This window comes from Phyllostomus hastatus, unplaced genomic scaffold, assembly GCF_019186645.2.
Source record: "Phyllostomus hastatus isolate PE091 unplaced genomic scaffold, TTU_PhHast_1.1 phas_contig_40, whole genome shotgun sequence".
NCBI classification, from domain to species: Eukaryota; Metazoa; Chordata; class Mammalia; order Chiroptera; family Phyllostomidae; genus Phyllostomus; species Phyllostomus hastatus.
The window spans coordinates 59,753,997-59,772,173 of record NW_025333872.1 but is presented as its reverse complement, the minus strand read 5'-3'; the positions used below and the strand labels follow the sequence as shown (position 1 = coordinate 59,772,173).

At 43.7% G+C, this 18,177-nt stretch overlaps 1 protein-coding gene across 4 annotated transcripts in view; it reads left to right on the top strand.

Moving 5' to 3' along the window:
• The window catches only part of FYN (FYN proto-oncogene, Src family tyrosine kinase), a 200,325-nt gene that overhangs the window by 82,164 nt on the left and 99,984 nt on the right, over positions 1 to 18,177 (top strand). For 3 of the 4 annotated variants that reach the window (XM_045843128.1, XM_045843132.1, XM_045843127.1), the window contains one exon: positions 6,034 to 6,102. The exons of the other annotated variant lie outside the window; for it this stretch is intronic. The gene's annotated coding sequence lies outside the window, so the exon portion shown is untranslated. The remainder of the gene's footprint in view (positions 1 to 6,033; positions 6,103 to 18,177) is intronic. 4 annotated transcript variants of the gene reach the window in all.

Genomic DNA, 18,177 nt, shown 5'->3' with positions numbered 1-18,177 from the left:
TCCTTCTTCCTTGCAATTGGGCTTTGCTTATGCGTTTCCTTGTTTAATGTATTATCCCACCACTTGGAACACTTTAATTTTTCAGACAATTTACTTTGGCCATGCAGAGAATATTGTAGCATAAAAGGAGTCAGAACTGTACTTTAAATCAATTATTATTTTTTACACAAGCTTCCCAGCTTGTACCTCACATTGCACCAAACAGCCATAGCCACAGGAAAGCTGTGGAGGAGAGGGGAAGTCATTCTCTCTGCCCTCACCCCCACATTCTCTGCTTTTGAAAATAAGACTCAGCAAAGACTCACACAGCTGTTTCCTAGCAAGTGGGCCTGCAGGTGTGTGCTGGTTTGTCTTCAGCCCACACGGGCTAGGGCAAGACTTGGAATCCCCATTACAAATGTTGCACAATTTGACTGAATGCAGCAGAATGACTAGAAGTGCCTCCTCTGTGCAAGGTGTCGATAGTTAGAAGATTAATGTAGTTTCCTGCCCTCAAGGAGCTGGCTCTTTCACTTGAAGCAGATGGTGTTGTAAGTTCTATTGTAGAGATATAAATAGAGTGAGATTAATTCCAATGGAGGAAATTGGGCAAGAACTTTAGGGATTTATGTTCAAGTTGGGTGTGAGGGACAGCTTGGTTCTCCATTCTTGCAGGAGGAGGTAAGAGCACATTAGAGGGAAGAAACAGGGCAGGGAAGGCCTGGAGGCCGGACAAGTGCTGGGAACAGTGGGTGCTTCAGTAAGGATGGCTGAGGGAGAAAGAGGAAACGGAAATGAGGCTGAGATGGGTTTAGAATGATGGTGGGTGTCTCTGAGTGCAAAGCTGAAGAGTGTGAGTTTGTGTAAGTCGTTGGTTTTTCTAGCAGTGTCACCAAGCCCTGAGGTTCCCAGAAGGTGACTCAAAGGCACTGTGAGGGTGGAGGTCCAGAAGGTCATCTGTTCTCCACTTTTGTGTACTAGGGTATTATCTTTCTTTTAAAGAGGGTTCCACTTTTTTAAAAAAAACTGAAACCCTTTGGTATATGCCAAAGAGAGCCATTCATTTGTCCATTTAGTCAGTCAACAATTATTATTGGGTGTCTCCTACATACCTAGACCTGTACTAGATTTTGCTGAAAAAGATAATATTCACTCCATGATAGTATATTCTTCATCAAGCCAACACAACAAACCCATCCCCAAAATATCCTGTTGTAGCTAAGAAGCTATGATACACTAAAGAGGTAATGTCCATGGAGAGACCCAGTTTTCCTCAACTACATCACTCTTGTATATGGGGCAAAATTACAATGAAGCCATATATGGTTTTATGTAATAGCAGGTCTACTTGGTTTCCTTAGAAAGGTTTTTTTTTTGTTTTGTTTTGTTTTGTTTGTTTTTTAGATTTTATTTATTTATTTATTTATTTTTAGAGAGGGAAGGGAGGGAGAACGAGAGAGAAAAACATCAATGTGTGGTTGCTGGGGGTCATGGCCTGCAACCCAGGCATGTCTCCTAGCTGAGAATCGAACCTGCGACACTTTGGTTCACAGCCCGTGCTCAATCCACTGAGCTACGCCAGCCAGGGTAGAAAGGTTTTAAATAAATGCTAGTAATGTGCAAAAATGGTATGGGTGGCTACCTAGGCTGCTGGCCTCTCAAATCTTTTTCCACACCAGCTGACTGACTCTCTCTCTCTCTCATCTCTCTCTCCCCCCTCCCCCCCCCATCTCTTTCTCTCTCTTTCCTTTTCCCCAAGTTTTTGGAGTGGATCCAGGAGCAGGTTCTGAGAGCCTCAAGGTTTTTGGTTTTTACCCTTCAGTAATTATATGCCACAGGTTGCCTTCCCTGTTAGAGTCTGAGGCTAAGCAATTAGTCTCCCATTGTCCTTGCAGGAAATGACACCCATGTGACTTCTGGGGAAGGCAACTGTTGATCACTTTGATTAAAATAATTTGGAAAGGGTTCAGCACTTCCTCTGGTTGATAATTTAGACTGGCTAATTTAGAAAGCTTTTGGAAATGGGCAAAGCGAACAATGGATGTAAGAACCGGAAAAACTACTGGGTCAGTTCCCCCAACAAAATGAGTCTCTGAACTGTTCCTCTGGTCTCTCAGTGCACTGACTTGTCTGGACTCTAGCATGTGGTTGAACCTGGTGCCTGGGTCATGTTCCTTTTATAATGCTTTATTTAGAGATGGTTTCTATCTGCAGATAATTGAAAACCCAACTCTAAGAGCTCTGAATAAGAAGAAGTTTATTGGCAGTTCCATGATTCCACAGACTTCAGGGTTGACCTAATGCGATCACCCCCTCTGCTTCCCTATGTTCTGTCTTTGCCCTTCTTTCTGGGCCAGTTTTATCTTTAGGTGGGAACAAGATCGCTATGGAAGTTCTAGGTGTTACATCCCACACAACCTTCAGGAGGGAATTTCTCCCAGAAGAATGAGAAGCTCCCCACAAAACCTTCACATCTCATTTTCCTGAATTAGGTCACATGCCAGTTCTTGAACAAATCACTTGGAAGGGGGTTTCCCTTAGATCAATGCATCTCAAACTTTAGCATGCACACAGATAACCTGGGAATCTTATAAAATAGATTATGATTCAGTAGGTTTGGGGTGGGGCCTCAGCTGAGGCTTCCCAGACGCTCCCAGGTGATGCTGATGTTGCTTGTTGACACACTGGAAAGCCTTAGACTACGTGAGTCCCCACCCTCCAGCTGGGGCTGCCACCTGCTCATGAGACACTGTGATTGAAGGAATATGGGGATCTGTTAGGAAGAAGGAGGAGGAGGGAACAGCTCCATGCAGATTGGAATTTATTAGAGATAATTTGTTCCCAGTGTGTAATCAGAATGTTCCCTTTAAACTGGGAGCCACGCAATATTCTATATGTATTAGAAGCGAAAAGTACATGCAGTGCAATCTGTTTTGCATAGGAGCACCTATAAACATTACCTATTTATGAGGGTATATATATCATAATTCCTGAAATGGAACATAAAACAGTCACACTGTCCTCTGCACTATTGTTCATGTATTTTTATTTAGTACCATATATCTAGTGTGGCTCAAAAGGAATAAATTCAAATGAAATAGATTTAAATGTCCTGAAGAATGAAAAGAGTATGCCAAGTCTAGCCTTTGTTCTCTGAGTGAATATCTCATCAGTCTTGGTTACTAGAATAGGAGAGTACACCCCAATTATCATAAGAGTCACTTGACATGATGTAGGGCTTGAAAAATGTTGCCAGTGGTGAATTTCTGCCAAAACAAATGGTCACGATGCCCTTATGAATGGTTTCGGTGGAGAATATCATTGTGCTCTCTTCATTTGAAAAGGAAGAACTAGTCTGTTATATTTTTGTTTTTCTTGGCAAAGATACACAGGAGTCCTGAGCTTCAGCTATTCAGGAAAAAGACTGCTAAGACTGAAGGACTGATGTCCATTGTGAGGCTGATCCATTAGAGACTCAGTGGAGTTCAGAGTGAACTGTGCAGCCAGGTGTTTAGTAGACCTTCCTGATATGGTCACTTAGGTGGGGTTGCCATCTCCGACCTCATGTGCAAAGAAAACACCACTCAGGAGAGGAGATGGAATTTCACTGCTTCGTCTTCTGGAACCACCTGCCCTGGAACCACAGGCTCACATATGTGAGACCAATAGGAAGCCATGGCAGCTCTTAACTGGCCTTGCCCACATGAGCCATGCCGGTACCAGTGCTTAGGAAATTGCCAGCTGTTCTTTGTCTGTGCAAAGGCCCTGGAAAGGTTAAGAGATTCTCAGATGGGCTTATGCCAGACAGGCATTCCTTCCATCCATGGAATGATTGAAGAACTGTTCTGTTCCACAGAGATCTGTCCATCAGCATTGACTAAGCATTCACTCTCTAAAGAGAAAAAGTAAAGGGAGAGAGCATTTTGTTGCCTGATTTCAGGACTTGGTACTCTAAATGTGGAATGTTTAGGTGTCCCTTCTATATATTTAGTGCCTCCTAAGCTGCCAAAGAGATGTAAGGCAATGTTAATATTAGCTGAGCCTGTGTAGGATAAGCAAGATTGCACTGCTATTTACTGATTAATTCAAATAGTGCTGACCAAATGCCTTCGTACTATGCCTGCTGTGAGACAAGACATTATTAGCCATGGGAGGAATTTTTAAAATGGGAAAAGAATAGGGCCTTCCCTTATAACGTAAAGACATACAACTTGAAAAATAGGACACAGTAAGTACATTTAAAGTCTCTATGTCTGCCCTGGCTCATGTGGCTCAGTGGATTGGGTGCCAGCCTGGGAGCCAAAGGGTTGTTCGTTCGATTCCCAGTCAGGGCACATGCCTGGGTTGTGGGCCAGGTCCCCAGTAAGAGGATGTGAGAAGCAACCACACATTCATGTTTCTCTCCCTCTCTTTCTCCCTGTCTTCTCCTCTCTAAAAATAAATAAATCTTAAAAAAAAATAAATTACGTATCTATGTCAACTAATACAAAATTTTTAAAAATAATAATAAAGAGGGGTAAGGTAATCCCAGGGAAAATCAAGATAGAAAGGGCACAAGAGGTTGAACATTAAGCTAGGCCTTAAAGTAGGGATACTTGACCTGGGGTCCATGGTTCGAATTCAGGGGGTTGTGAACTTAGATGGGGAAAAATTCTCCCTTTCTTTTCATTAGCTCTTAGCTGAAATCTAACATCTCCTTCTAGTGTGGAAATAGCATTAACCGTTCATTGCCAATAGAAATTATGGGTATTTTCATATTATATTGTAGTTAAAGGTATCCTAAAATATCATTTATGCTCAACACTACTTCAAAATTAGTCACTATTAGACTTTTACTGAAATTTATTTAAATATTGAAAGGAGCACATAATTTTGTTATATATTTTGATAACTATTATATCAATACATTTTTTTTTCATTTCCTGTGTTAATTTCAAGCATTTAAACACATTATTTGGAGAAACATATCTCTAGATTATTATGGCACAAAATTAGGTAAAGCACCCTTGCCTTAGAGAATAGCTGGGCCTCCCACCAACACTTAGGGAACAAGAGACATTGCTCAGGCAGGACGGGTGACTGGATGCCACAGCATTTGGTGGGGCGAGGTGGAGACAAAGCTGAGGTGAGCTGGAACCCCAGGCTAAGATTATTTCACAGACAGATTTGTAGGTAATAGGAAGCTGTGGAAGGTGTTTCCACTGAGGCTTTAAGTTGTGTTTAGGAAGGATGCTTTGCAGAACCAGGAGAGTGGGATTGGAAGGGAAAAGGCAGGAGGCTGGAGACCAGTTTCTGCCAGGACTGAGGCCAGCCAGAGAGAGAGTAATGGTGCGAATGGAGAGAAGGCCGTGCCTCTCAGCACGCCTGCAGGACCGGAAGGGCAGGCTCGGGTCAGGGTTTGCAGGGAAGGTGAGGGAGCAAGGCCATGGCAGGTTTCAGGCCTGAGTGACGAGGAGAATGAACATCACTCTCACCTTCACTGAGTGCTTACTTAGTGCCAGATGCTGTTTTAAGCCTTTCTCTGTCATTTAATGTCGTTAAGTTTAGATCATGTAACCCTCGTAACAGCCCTGTGAGGTCAGTATGATGATTCCTATTTTTCAGATAAAAATAAAGTCTAGAAAAAAAAGAGATCAGAGTTTCATAGCCAGCAGAAGAGAAGGGGATGTGTTACTGAAAGAAATAAGGAAGAAGAATCATTTGGGGGGAAAATATTATGAGTTCAACTTTAGATATTTTTTCATTGTTCTCTTGTCTTCAGTTATTTTAAAGGGCTAAAAAATCAAATTAAGTATTTATAAGTACAGTTTCTGGCTTATTTTGTTGTCCAGATTTTTATTTATTTATTATCAGTGAGCATTGAGTTAATTTATGAGTTGGTTTCATCTTCCTGTGAAAAACAAAGAGGAAGCTGGCAGTAAGAGTTTGGTACATTGAGAGGTGCCCCAAACAGGGATGACGTGTGGTATCCGGAGGGGAAATACACCATATGTGCATATATACAGAAAATGACTTCTTTACTGATGCATCTGTCCTTGTGGTATTGTTTTCCAGGACCACTCCAGCAGCTGTATTAGAAGACATGTGGCGTGTATAAAGTTTGTGTAGTTGGGGGAAATTTTGGTAAGTGTCGCTGCACTGTTCTCTAACACCTTTCCTATAAAGTGGTGCTCACACAGGGGAGCCATTGTCTTGTTCTGTGCATCTTTGAATCTGTACTAAACGTAGACAAAATACAGTTTTATAATTAAATACAACATTCAATTGGTGTTTGCTGACAGTAGGACTTTTTTTCTTGTTATTGCTGATGTTATTAAGCAGGATGGGGTTTTCTAAGACTTAAGAAGTCTAGATTTAGAAAGCTGCTGGATGCAGGGTAAAGAATGCCCTCGACAGTTTAGCTTATGTTCTAAGTCAACCATAGAACATGACTAATAAACTTGCAGACCAAAAAAGTGACATAAAATGTGAAGTCAAAAGCAGAGAGATCCTCGTGGCCTCTATGTTGAAATGAGAGAGAAACGGGCAATTAGCGGCTTAAGAATCCAGCATGCCTGGGAGCCAGCCTACAAAACAGCGTAACAGTGGCCTAAGAGACCAAGGTCATTTAGTTCAGCAAGCACCCAGAAGTCATTGCTAGCAATAGTAAAAAGGAGAGTCTTTGGGTTTGGGAGACCTGTGTTCAAATTTAAGTTCTACACTTACTGGTTGTTGTTACATAACTTCTCAGAGCCTCAGTTTCCTCATCTGTAAAGTGAGACTTAATACTGTTACCTACCTCATAAGGTGATTGTAAGAATAGAATGAACTGCATTTTCATTTTATACTAGTGCTGTGGCATAGTAGATGCTCAGTAAAGCAGGTATTCTTGGTAACAGAACAGGCTTGTTTGGAAACTGGACATTTGCCACTGAGGTCAAGTCACTAAAAGGTGCTCATATCTCCCAGCAGAGGGGCTGCTGGGGATAGGCTGGTTGTGCCCCATCTGCTGTCATGGGGAACTTGACTTGGTCACCACAGTCCCTCCTCCAGCGCCCACCCCATAACAAGCTGTGGGGCCGAGACATTTGTCTTCTCTAACCCTGTCCACCCATTCTTAGGCAAACGCGGCTAATTTAACTTCCCTTCCTGTCACCTTTAGAGCCAATTGCAGTCACATTGTTGGAGTTTTGTTCAGTTTTGGAGTTAATGTTATTTTTAAACCAAAATAACAACAAGAGAAAGAAGGGTTGGGAGTAAATGGTGCCCTTGGTTTGGATCTCAATTACCAAATTCAGGCTTTCATTTCCAAACCTGTCTTTTGATTTTTGGGGGGTCTATGTTTACTATGTAGCTTTCACAGAGATCCCATTATTGGACTGATTTTTTTTTGAGCTTTGACTAAAAGAATTTGCCTTTGGGATGGAGCCTTTACCTGTGGTTGGGGAAAATGAGCCTTATCACTGTAGATGGGCCAGTGTTTATAATATCAGGTGTTCGTATGACAACCCCTTAGTTTCATGGAACCAGAGGTATGGACCCGACCTCAGGGTTTGTCTGACCCAGTCTTCCACTAGCTAAACAAGTCTCTTCCCCAGTATCGCTATAGAGGGAAATGCACATTTCTCAGAGATGAGCCTACTGTTGCCCCAAGTCACTTGTTCTAATTAAGAAAACAATTGGGGGCACAGGAAAATTTTAGGGGGGTGAGGAAATTGTTCCAGATCTTGGTTGTGGTGGTAGTTATACAACTGTATGAATTTGTGAAAGCTCACAGAACTATACAATCGAAAGGGTAAATTTTGCTGTATGTTAATTAAACCTTAAATTTTAAAAAGGAAAAAAAAACACAAGCAGTTAGACAAATAACTGGGCATTTGGCTCAAATTGTTGAAAAGAAAGAGGGAGGGTGGGAGGGAGGGGAAGCAATCTATCCTCACATGGAACTACAACGTGAACTCCATGGGACGGAGACTGGGTCTTCTGCATCCCTGTCGGCTCAGCGCCTGGCACCTGGAAGGCCTGCAATAAGTATTTACTGAACTCCCTACTGCTCTCAGTCGCTTTCTAAGCAAATGACACAGGTCCACACACTTTCCCGCACACCAGCTCACCAGATGTTTAAAGACAATCTCCTTCCTCATTCACCTTTTCTTCTCTAGACTGGACCTACCATCGCCCATTCATTGACTCTTTGTCTTCCAATGTTATTCTCCTGTCTCTCCCCGCCCTGCAACTCTCCTTGAGGAAGCATCTGCTTTACCAGTCCTTTTTCACACTTGGCTCAGCTTTAAAAATGCTGCCTCTGGGGTGGTCTGGCCCTGGAGGAATACAGTGGGCCATCGATTCTGTGTATGATTTTAATAGACACCAACCCGAATCTTCTTCCTTCATAATCAGTCCTGAGTGCCTGGTAATAGATTGTGAAGGATTTCTTAAGACTAGTCTTCTAAGAATGGAGCTCCCCAAAGTAGGGAGGATAGCATCCAGGAGATCAGGTTGCAGATTCATTCTCTTAAATGTCTTGACTGAAATGAGGTCACACCACCCTTATTTTGAGACAGCAAGTAGTGCTGTTTATGAATATCTTGGGTTGTAGTGTGTCACAGATCCTGATTCTTCGTTATGAGTCATGGGAAGTTTGAAATTCTTAAAACTAAAACTTGCACATGCCTTGAAAATCTAGATATATATTTTCCCTGGCCATGCCAGGGGGAGATACATAAATACACAAATAGAGAGCGGGCAGTGGTTCTCAGTCCAAGCCAATTTGGTCCTCCCAGAAGACATAGGGGAATGCCGGAAGTCATTTCTGATGGTCGCAACTTGGGGAGTGTGGGCTCTGGCCGCCAGTGGGTGGAGGCCAGGGATGCTGCCAGATGTCCTACAGTGCACAGGACAGCGCTAAACGCACAGACAGAGCGATCCAACCCAAGATCTAATTCCAAGGCTGAGAGACCTCATATAGAAGTAGTAAAAAAATTTTAATGTCTAAATTACTCATTATTTTGAAAGTTTAACATTTTAAATATTTTGACATTTAGCTATATGCATATAACTAGAAAACAGTAAAAAGTTTGTTCAAAGAATCATAGGTCTAAAAGGACTTCCAAGAAGCTATCTTGTACATTAACTCTGACTCCAAGCGAAAAAATGATCTAAATGAAGTTCAGACAGACAGATGGGTGTCTGAAGGCTTATGCTGACAACTGGCAACTAAGGCAAAAAGTGAGACTCACACATGATCCCAGCATTCGCACAAAAGAGATGGTCTTATATTTTAAATTTTAACCCCAGCTTCTTCACATGTGTTTGCCTTTAGATGACCTCTGAGATAAAATGGCATTTCAATCTGGGCTAGTCCTTCCTTCTGAATCAAGGGTAGCGATTCCAGCACGATAAAAATGTGCCTAGGGAGGGCAGAGATCTCATTACAGATGATTGAGATTGGGTATTTTGGTGCACAGGGCTGTGTATTTGCATCAGTTTCCTAGTGACACCACAAGTCGTTCAGAGCCTTTGTAGCCCAATGTGGCCACATTTGCTGAAGCAGGGGGACTGAAGCAACATATGTGAAGTTGTGATATAGGACAATCCACTTGAAAAGACTTTAATTATAGGGCCTATTTTGAGAGGATAACTGTGCTGTTTGTGAGGTATATTTTGGAATCCACCAACCTAGCTTCAAGGCCAGTAATATCTTCCCAGAAAGGGTGTGGTGTATGCTTGCGAACCTAAATGTTTTCCTCCCAAAAGCTTTGGTGTAACATCCTTTCGACTTTATTTCCCTTCATTTTTCTTTTTCTGATAATCTTTCTTCTTGCAAGAGTGGTATGAAAATGCATTCTGGAAAGCTGGAGAAGGATAAAAGATCTCATTTCAGATGGCCAAGCCCAGAGATTTAGGGACTCAAATATTATCGGTCTGCTGTTTTTAAGATGAATAGAATTTGGAGAATGTACCAAAGCTGAATAGTAAGCAGAGTCAAGTATGACTATAAAAGCACTATGTCCATGCTAAATATTTTAGGTATCTGTAGAAAAACCACACATTCCCAGCTATTTGATTCCAGGACCCCTTTTGTGACTCCTGGGCAATTCCCATGGGTCATTTCTGTGTTCTTTCAGAAAGACTGGTAACCTAGAATGGGTATCTGCTTTCACTTTTGGTCTTCAAGACTAGCACCCTTGACCTGCTCTGCTTCTGGTAGCCTCCCTCATTTCCCTGCTGATTCTTGAGGCCTTGGCCTTACAGAGGGTCAGACTTTCTGCCCAGTCAGCACATCCTAGTCCTCATTTAAAAGTGAATGACAAGGGAGAAATTAGATCAGCAAAACAGAATTAGCTTCTCATTTATACTATGTGCAGAGAAGGGGGAGCGAGTGGAGAGGAACACACATAAATAAGAAGAACCAGCCATTTTGTAACCCAAAAGCCCAACCACACCTAAGGGCATGGAAGCACTTTTTCATAAATTCTGAGTTCATGAAGGCAACAAAAGTGAGAGCCAGCATGTTCCATGAGGGGAATTGAGAATCTTTGGAGAGGTGTTGCCCAGAGGCGATCTGCAGCCCCTCTGCACAGAATCACCCAGAGAGCCGTTGAGAAATGCAGGTCCCTGGGCCTTCTCTGGACAGACAGAAGCTGAACTCCTGCTGCAGGTGTGCATCTTCATGCTCAAGGCTCTTATGCACACTGATTTGTGCCGCTCACTGCTCCAGCCTTCATTCTCAGCTTTGTCCAGTTCCATGTGAGGTTGCATGCAACAGCCTGCCCAGCCTCTGAGATTCCCTTCTACGAGCATCGCTGAAGAATGTCAATTGCAGATGAGTCCATCGTTCTATAAGTCAGACCTCTGCGTGCTGCTCCCTGCTCTGGCGTGCATGAGAGAGTATTCTGTCACCTGGTTCTCTTGATCCCTGAAGTAATTCCTTGCCTGTTCCAGGCTAGTTTTGGTACCATCCTAACCCAGATTCTTGGAAGCTACTTTGAGACTGCCATCCTACTTGTCAGTTCCAGTAGCCCATTTATCTGCCCATCAGCTTCTGCTCTAAAATTCACACTGCAGCGTGGCTTTTATCTGCATCAACACTTATAAACCAAAATGCCCCACTTACAGAGGGGAAGTGTGTCCAGAATGAGTGGCTGTTGTGTGTGGTAGTACATGACTGGACAGCTGACACTGTGGAATAGATCCCACCTGGGATGCAGGTGGTTGGACTGCCCCTGCCTCTGATTGGCAGGCAGCCTATGTGAGTGTGTATTATGATATCACTTGTATAGCTAGTTTAAGTTTATAAGGAGATACGGCACAGTCACTCCTCCCAAACTACTTTTTGGGTGGTGGAACAGGTATTATTCCCAGATAAAATCTGAGGCTCAGAGAACATAGCCTATATCTAAGGCAGGGGGTGTTTGAGAGTGTGGGGTGTTTACTCTCCCAAAGACTGGAGGCAGGGTTGGCATGTAGTGAGATGGGAAGTGGGGCAGAGGTGGTTAATGTTGCAGTGCTGGGTCAATCCCGCCCAGTGAGAGTTGTCCCCGGCACAGGACACAGTGACTTTTGTGCTCCTACTGAGAAACACTGCTCTGAGGTTGTGCAGCTGGTGTGCAGTAGAGCCTGGCATGCAGGAGAGCCAGATTCATAGCTGCGTTCTCTGAATCCAGGCCCTTTATGGCTCTCTCCGTGTTAAAGGCATCCCAGAATTCACTTCCACTTTGTCAGGAGCTCTCAGGCTTTACAATTGAACTCAGAATGGCTGTTGTGTGGGTTATGCCATGCCGCTCTCTGCACCAGCACTCAGGCTCAGCACACTGCATGTGGAAAGAGCCTTTAAAACCTCAGTAGCCCGCTGACCAGCACCCTGTACCTGTCATTCCTCTGTCAGCACCCAGTGCAGGTGGAGAGAGAGCGCAGTCTTTGGAAAAGATCAAAGCCCGAGAGAATGCCCACCCACAGCCTTCGATCCAGTCTTACCGGCTTAAAAACCATTCAGAGAGTGAATTAGGTGTCAGTTTCAGGAGGTTTTGATATGGTATCTTTGGCCTCGTACCTACCTGGTCACCTTGTACAGCCTACTGTTGGAGCTTTGTTCAAAGTTTGGTTTTGATGTCAGGCAGCAAAGAAGCCAAGACGGTGGCTGCCTCAGTTTGAATGAGCACACATGAAGTTTTTTAAAGTGGTAAAAATAAAAATGTATGGAATGAAAAGGCATACAGTGAAGCTAACCTGAATATAAATATAAATGTTGAGGTGATGATGAAAAGGGGGTGATACTATTGGATCTGGCTGTTCATTTTTCTTTCCTGTTTTGTTTTTTCTTTTCTCCCAGTTTCTCTCCCACCTTTTTATTTTGAAAAATTTCAAACTTGCTAGCCAGGAGAATGGTAAATCCAACACCTAAATATCCATTTCTTAGATTCGCCAACTGTTTTAAATTTGCCACATTTGCTTTTTATATCCTCTTCTAATGTGATATATATATAATACATATTGTATAAATTTTTGCTGCGCCATTCGAAAGTTGCAAACATCTTGACATTTTAACTCTAAATATTTTATCACATATCTCCTAAGAATAAGGATATTCTTTTACATAACAATACTATTTTCATACCTAAGAAATTTAACAATAATTTCATAATATATCTATGAAGTCCATATTCAGACTTTCCTCATGGTTCCCGGCTGGTTGCAGTGTAGAATGTTCTGCACTCTGGAACTGTCTGTTTCTTCGTGGTGTTAACTTGCTCCATGATTCTTGAAAATTGTTATATCTGAAAGCTTATTGTTAGATGCAGGTTAATGTCTTTTGACGAGAATACTTCATGGGTGGCATTGTATGCTTGATATTATATCACATCAGGAAGTGGATGATGTTAATTTATCCCACCATCTATCTACTAGGGGGACCCCCCAAAAAAACAGAATTATCTTCTGGAGGGCAGGCCCCTTGTAGTACAGGCTTCCCCTACTAGGTGAGTTTTCTAGGAACCCATCTGTAGCAGTGCACCCTCTGGCATCATTGTGAGAGGCTGTGTTTGGCTTCAGTGGATTTTTTTGAAATCCACTTTCAGTGTGTTTGCCCATTCATGATGGGTGGTTTCTGAGCGCACTCGCCCACACCACGCTGAGTGTCCAGCAGTTTTTGACCAAAAATGGCCTGACACCCGTGTCTTGATCAGTATTACATTGGAATAGTATCTGATGTTTTTTACCTTTTGCATCTCTTCCTCAGTTATGTACAGTGAATGATCTAGGCCTTCTTATTTTTTTAAATAATGACTTTTTAGTTACATCCCCAGTCATCAGCTAAATTTTGTTGTAATAATAGGTCATGCCAAACATTTTTCTTTCTTGCCTTTGGGATAAGAAGGAGTCACTTTAGCAGAGCATTTATTACACACCAGGTACCACATGGGATCCTTACCTATAGAAATTTTTTTCCTCTTTCCTCCCACATAACAACTCAGACCAGTGAGCAAAAAATACTTGTCCAAGGTCACACAGCTCCTGTGGTGGACTAAGATCATTCCAGAGTGTCAGGCTCAGAGCTAGGGTTTTTCTACGCTTCCACATTCCATCTGATCTCCAACCCTGGCTGTGTCTCCCACCTTACAGTTCTTGCCTTAGACACATGCCTACATGACTGGGTAGGTCCATAAACAAGGCAAGTCAGATGGGGGTGGGGATGCAACTGGAGAAACACAAGCCACACATACCTGGAAGGGGCAGGTGCTACTGGGTCTCAGGTAGTGTGGGCACAGCACTGTCAGAAATCTTGACCATGTCAACCATTCCACCTTCTAACTGTTGGCAGCTCACATGTACTGTTGTCACGCTCATCAGCCAATCGCCACGTTTGGGCACCCACACCGCTGCTAGTGCAGGCTGCTTTGCGTCAGCCGAGGCTTTGTTTAGAGATGGAGTCCATGGCTTGTCTGTCTGTTTTTAACTTTCTCTTTTAAACAGAAATTAATATTCTTGAGATTTGATTTGATCAGTGTTTGATTTTTGGAGAGAGGGAAAGTTAGGTTTCATGGAGGTAGTACTTAAGTGGCATATTATTTTATAAAACCTGGGATTTATTAATTAGAAGGTTAATAGCACAATAGTAGATAGTTCATCTGTAGCTTTGAAAGAAAATGAATATACCTCCCTCCAAATCTGTAGGAAATGAATATATCTCCCATCTGTAGGATTTTCCTCTTTCCGAATTGTTCTCCAATTTCATCAGAAGGGGCTGAAATCTGTCTGTTTAACCCATCTCGCACTCCTTGTTCTTTGTGAGTATTTCACTGTGTTAATGAGTCACAGAAGAATCTGTAGGCTTGTTCCCATGAGAGGAACGGAAGCAGAAGTGGCACAGACAAATGGCAGTGCTTCCCAGGAGACGCCTCAGTTGGCGCGGTGCTAGCTGAGGATAAAGGCCTATTAGGTTCATTCGAATTGTCTTGAGCAGAATTGTTCCTGAATTTGGAGTGATGGAGAAGGACTGCAGGTGAGGGCCTCTGCTCTGGCTCCAGATGCAGGGATTTAGTCCTGCCCCCCCCCCCCCCCCCATTTCAGAGGCTGACAACCTGAGGCGCAGAGAAGCGGAGTTGGGCATAGGTCAGACCTGATGAGCCTGGGCCTCTCTAACCGATTCTCACTTTTCCTGAAGCTGAAGATTTTAGTCAACAAGCACTAACTGTAATGCTTCACCCTGGCATGTCACTTATAGGCCACATTGTTTCTCATAATTATAACATGATGGAAAATGCGGTTTCTCACTTTCCTGCCAGTACAAAGGTTCTCACCCGGTAGTGAACCTGCCACCTGGGGAACGTTTGCGAACCACGCAAGTCCCGTCCTTCCTGCCCCCTTCACCTCCCGCCTCACCGCGAGAGGGAGCGGCCGGGCCTCCCTAACCCTGCACTGTGACCTCAGTGTCATCTTCAGCTCTTACTTCCTCAGAGCCTTCATGTCACCCTTTTCTAACACCGGATTCCCTTTTCTCTTCCTTGGCAAATCCAGTGACCGATTCATATTTTTTAACAGTTTGTTGTTCTATTATGGAATATCAAATTTACAGACAATCAACAGTACAGCATAACAGACCCCCATGTGCCCCTCCCCCAGCGCCAACAATTACTAGCATCCTGCCATCTCGTGTCATTGGTGCCTGCATTCTTTTTTAACTGATTCGAATTTGTTTCATAGATGAGACGGAGAGCATAGTTTGTGAACTAAAAATTGGTTACCCATCCTTCCAGGTTCTTTCCCACACCTTACTGTATTTAATCCTCACAGCACCCCTATACATTGCTACCCACATTTTGTGACTTTGGGAACTGAAGCTCCAAGAAATTACATACCTGCCTACAGTGTCCAGCTCATAAGCACCCAAGCAGGTGTTCACACCCAGAGTTGTTCAAAAACCATGCTTTTCCCCCAAAGCTGCACTTTAGAAAAGTAAGTACCATGAAAAGAAATGTGTAGTTAAAACTTTTTACAATATGGATAGATGGATAGCTACATGATGAAGCAAATATGGTATAATGTTAGAAGTTAAGTGGTAGTATATTGATGTTCAGTGTAAAATAATTGAAACTTTTTTTGAAGTTTTTTACCATAAAATGTTGGGGGAGCGGGATCCCAGGAGAAGCAAACTATCTTAACCATCCAGCAATGGGCAAAACACACAAGGTGCTTTCAGATACCTGTTCCATCGGTATCTGCTCCAAAGAGATAGATTTGAGACTTGGTTGAATTTTAATCTTAAAAATAGCAAGCCAGGGATAGAGATTGCATGATGTGCCAAATCAGTATTAACCAGTGAGGTCTTAGAGAATTCAGAGAACCAGCTGCAAAAGCAGAGCCTCTGCCAGGGTGGCCCCTCAGCTGGGGACAGCTCAGGAGGCTTCCTCGTCCCTGCTGTTCAGGAAGGACCAGGACTGGATATGAGAGTGGACAGTTCTCTTTTCCAGTTCCAGCCACTTAGGGGGGACCTCATCATATACCCAGCAGACATTTTGCATACATGCAGCCTACATGTTGAAGCTGTTTCTTTGTGTGGAAGGGCATGATCATTTTTTTTATTATTCTTGTTTATTCTATTACAGTTGTCCCAACTTTTCCCCCTTTGACCTCCTCTGCATGCCCACACCCCACTTCCACAGTCCATCCCCACACTGGTGTCCATGTCCATGGGTCATTCGTACATGTTCTTTGACTAGTCCATTCCCCTTTTTGTAAACATACATCATAAACATAGGCCACCCACACTACCCCCAGCACTTAATGCAGACTCTGCCTTAAGGTGGAGCTGGCCTGGTCCAGAACAATTGAGCAGCCTGCTGTGTTGGGAGTACTGGTTGGAGGCAAAGATACCCTGTCTAGGGGATTCCTTGGGACATTTTGTTACCAATGGTACAAGGAGTCCCTGGGTGGGTGGCCAACAGGCCCCTCTGCCCCTCCTGCAGAGAGCCCTGTACATCCCAGTAGCCCAAGCTTAGCTGCCACTGGTATTACCAAGCCTGCTCTTCAGTGCTTGAGGCCAAGTGCTCCTGGCCCAAGGAAAGCCCTACCTCTCTAGCTTTAGCTTTCTGTGGAGGAGGAAGCTGCTTAGGCACACAAAAGCTACCTCTCCAGAATCTTCGAGCGTCCCCACAAACTGCGAAACTAGGGCCATGCCAGGAAATCAAGAAGTTTCCAGTAACAATCAATCCCACTGATTTCTAAAACTCTGGTTGAATCTTGGGGCCTATGTCACTCACTGGTGCCCATACCATTATGCTGTTCTCCTTTCCCTATACCCGGCACAAAATGGAAAGCCTCAAGGGGTACCTGTCTCTTGAGTTAATTACTCAAGAGTCAGCTTCCTTCATCCTGAAATGTCCAGGTATATCACAGGCTAGAAGAGCAGGCTTTGGACATGAATCCCAACCTCACCATTACTGACTGTGACACTTGGGGAAATTTGCATAATTTCTATGAGGCCAGCTCACACAATTATTATAAGGTTTGAATTCAGATAGAGTGTGCAAAGTCACCCAGCGTAGCCTTGGGCCTGTAGCAAGTGCCACTGACTCTGGTTTCCCCTTTCTGTCATATGTGTGATATGTTGTAGGTGTGAAATGAGGGCTCATATCCCTGCCTGTAGCTGGTGGTGTGAACATATCTTGTCTCTTGGCATCTGTGCACCACAGTTTCATCATCTAAAAATGGACTGCCTGTTATCCAAGAAGCTGTGATTTAAAAAAAAAAAAAATTGTACTATGTGATTACTCCTTCGGGTGCTTCCTCAGGAAGGTCCCAAGCATGGGGCAGCCCGGAAAGGGTGAGGCTGGGAGCAGACTGGAGACTTGTGGGTTGGTGAGGTTAAGGTAGGGAGGGCCCAGGAGAAATGATCAGAATGAGACCAGAATCAAAAGGTTGGTATTTCTAAAAACAAAGATTACCGCTCAGGAATTCAGCCAGGGGCAGGCCCCAAGGGAGACTGCGTTACACCACACTAAGGGGTGTGGGTGCCTGTGCTTCCAGTCAGTTCCCCACAGGAAACCTAATTGCAGCCTGGGCCCCTTGTGCCTCCCCGCCTGGGGGAGGCTCCTCGACGGGTAGACCACTGTAGCATTACTGCCCACGCCTGCTGCTGCTGCTGCCACCACTGCCGCTTGCCGCCGCCTTCCCTGAGAATGATTTCCGTTATTTCCTGTGGTCTAGAAACCAGGAGAGATTGTTTGCTCAGTTTTGCATAACAAACATTAAAACTCTTATTTGATTTGCAGTTCAGCTTTGTTTGTGGACCTTCTTTCCTTGCCTGCTGCAGCCATTCAGGCACTTGGGAAGCATTTCCTCTCTTCTTCGCAGCTGCCAGGAGCCCAGTAGTTGGGCTTCCTTAAATGCAAGCAGATGGAGGCGAGCAGGAGTGTGGAGGCAATTAAAGTATTTCTTTCTTCAAGCAGTGCAGGTTTGCTCCTTTTGGGTGTATGGCTGTTCTTGCTCATTTTATTTTCCGTTTAGGTTTTGTCAGGCTGTCAGCTTGTCTTCTCAGGGTGTATTTTGCTGCTGGTTGCAGGAGTGTGCAAAATGGGGCAACTTGGTTGTTTACTGTTTGGAATCAAAGTTTTCACACATAGTCATTGATGATGATGGCACTCATATTTGTAAAATACTCTGCAGCGTAAAGGGTGCTTTCACATACATCACTGTCTCATTTGGTCTGAGCAGAGGCTCAGA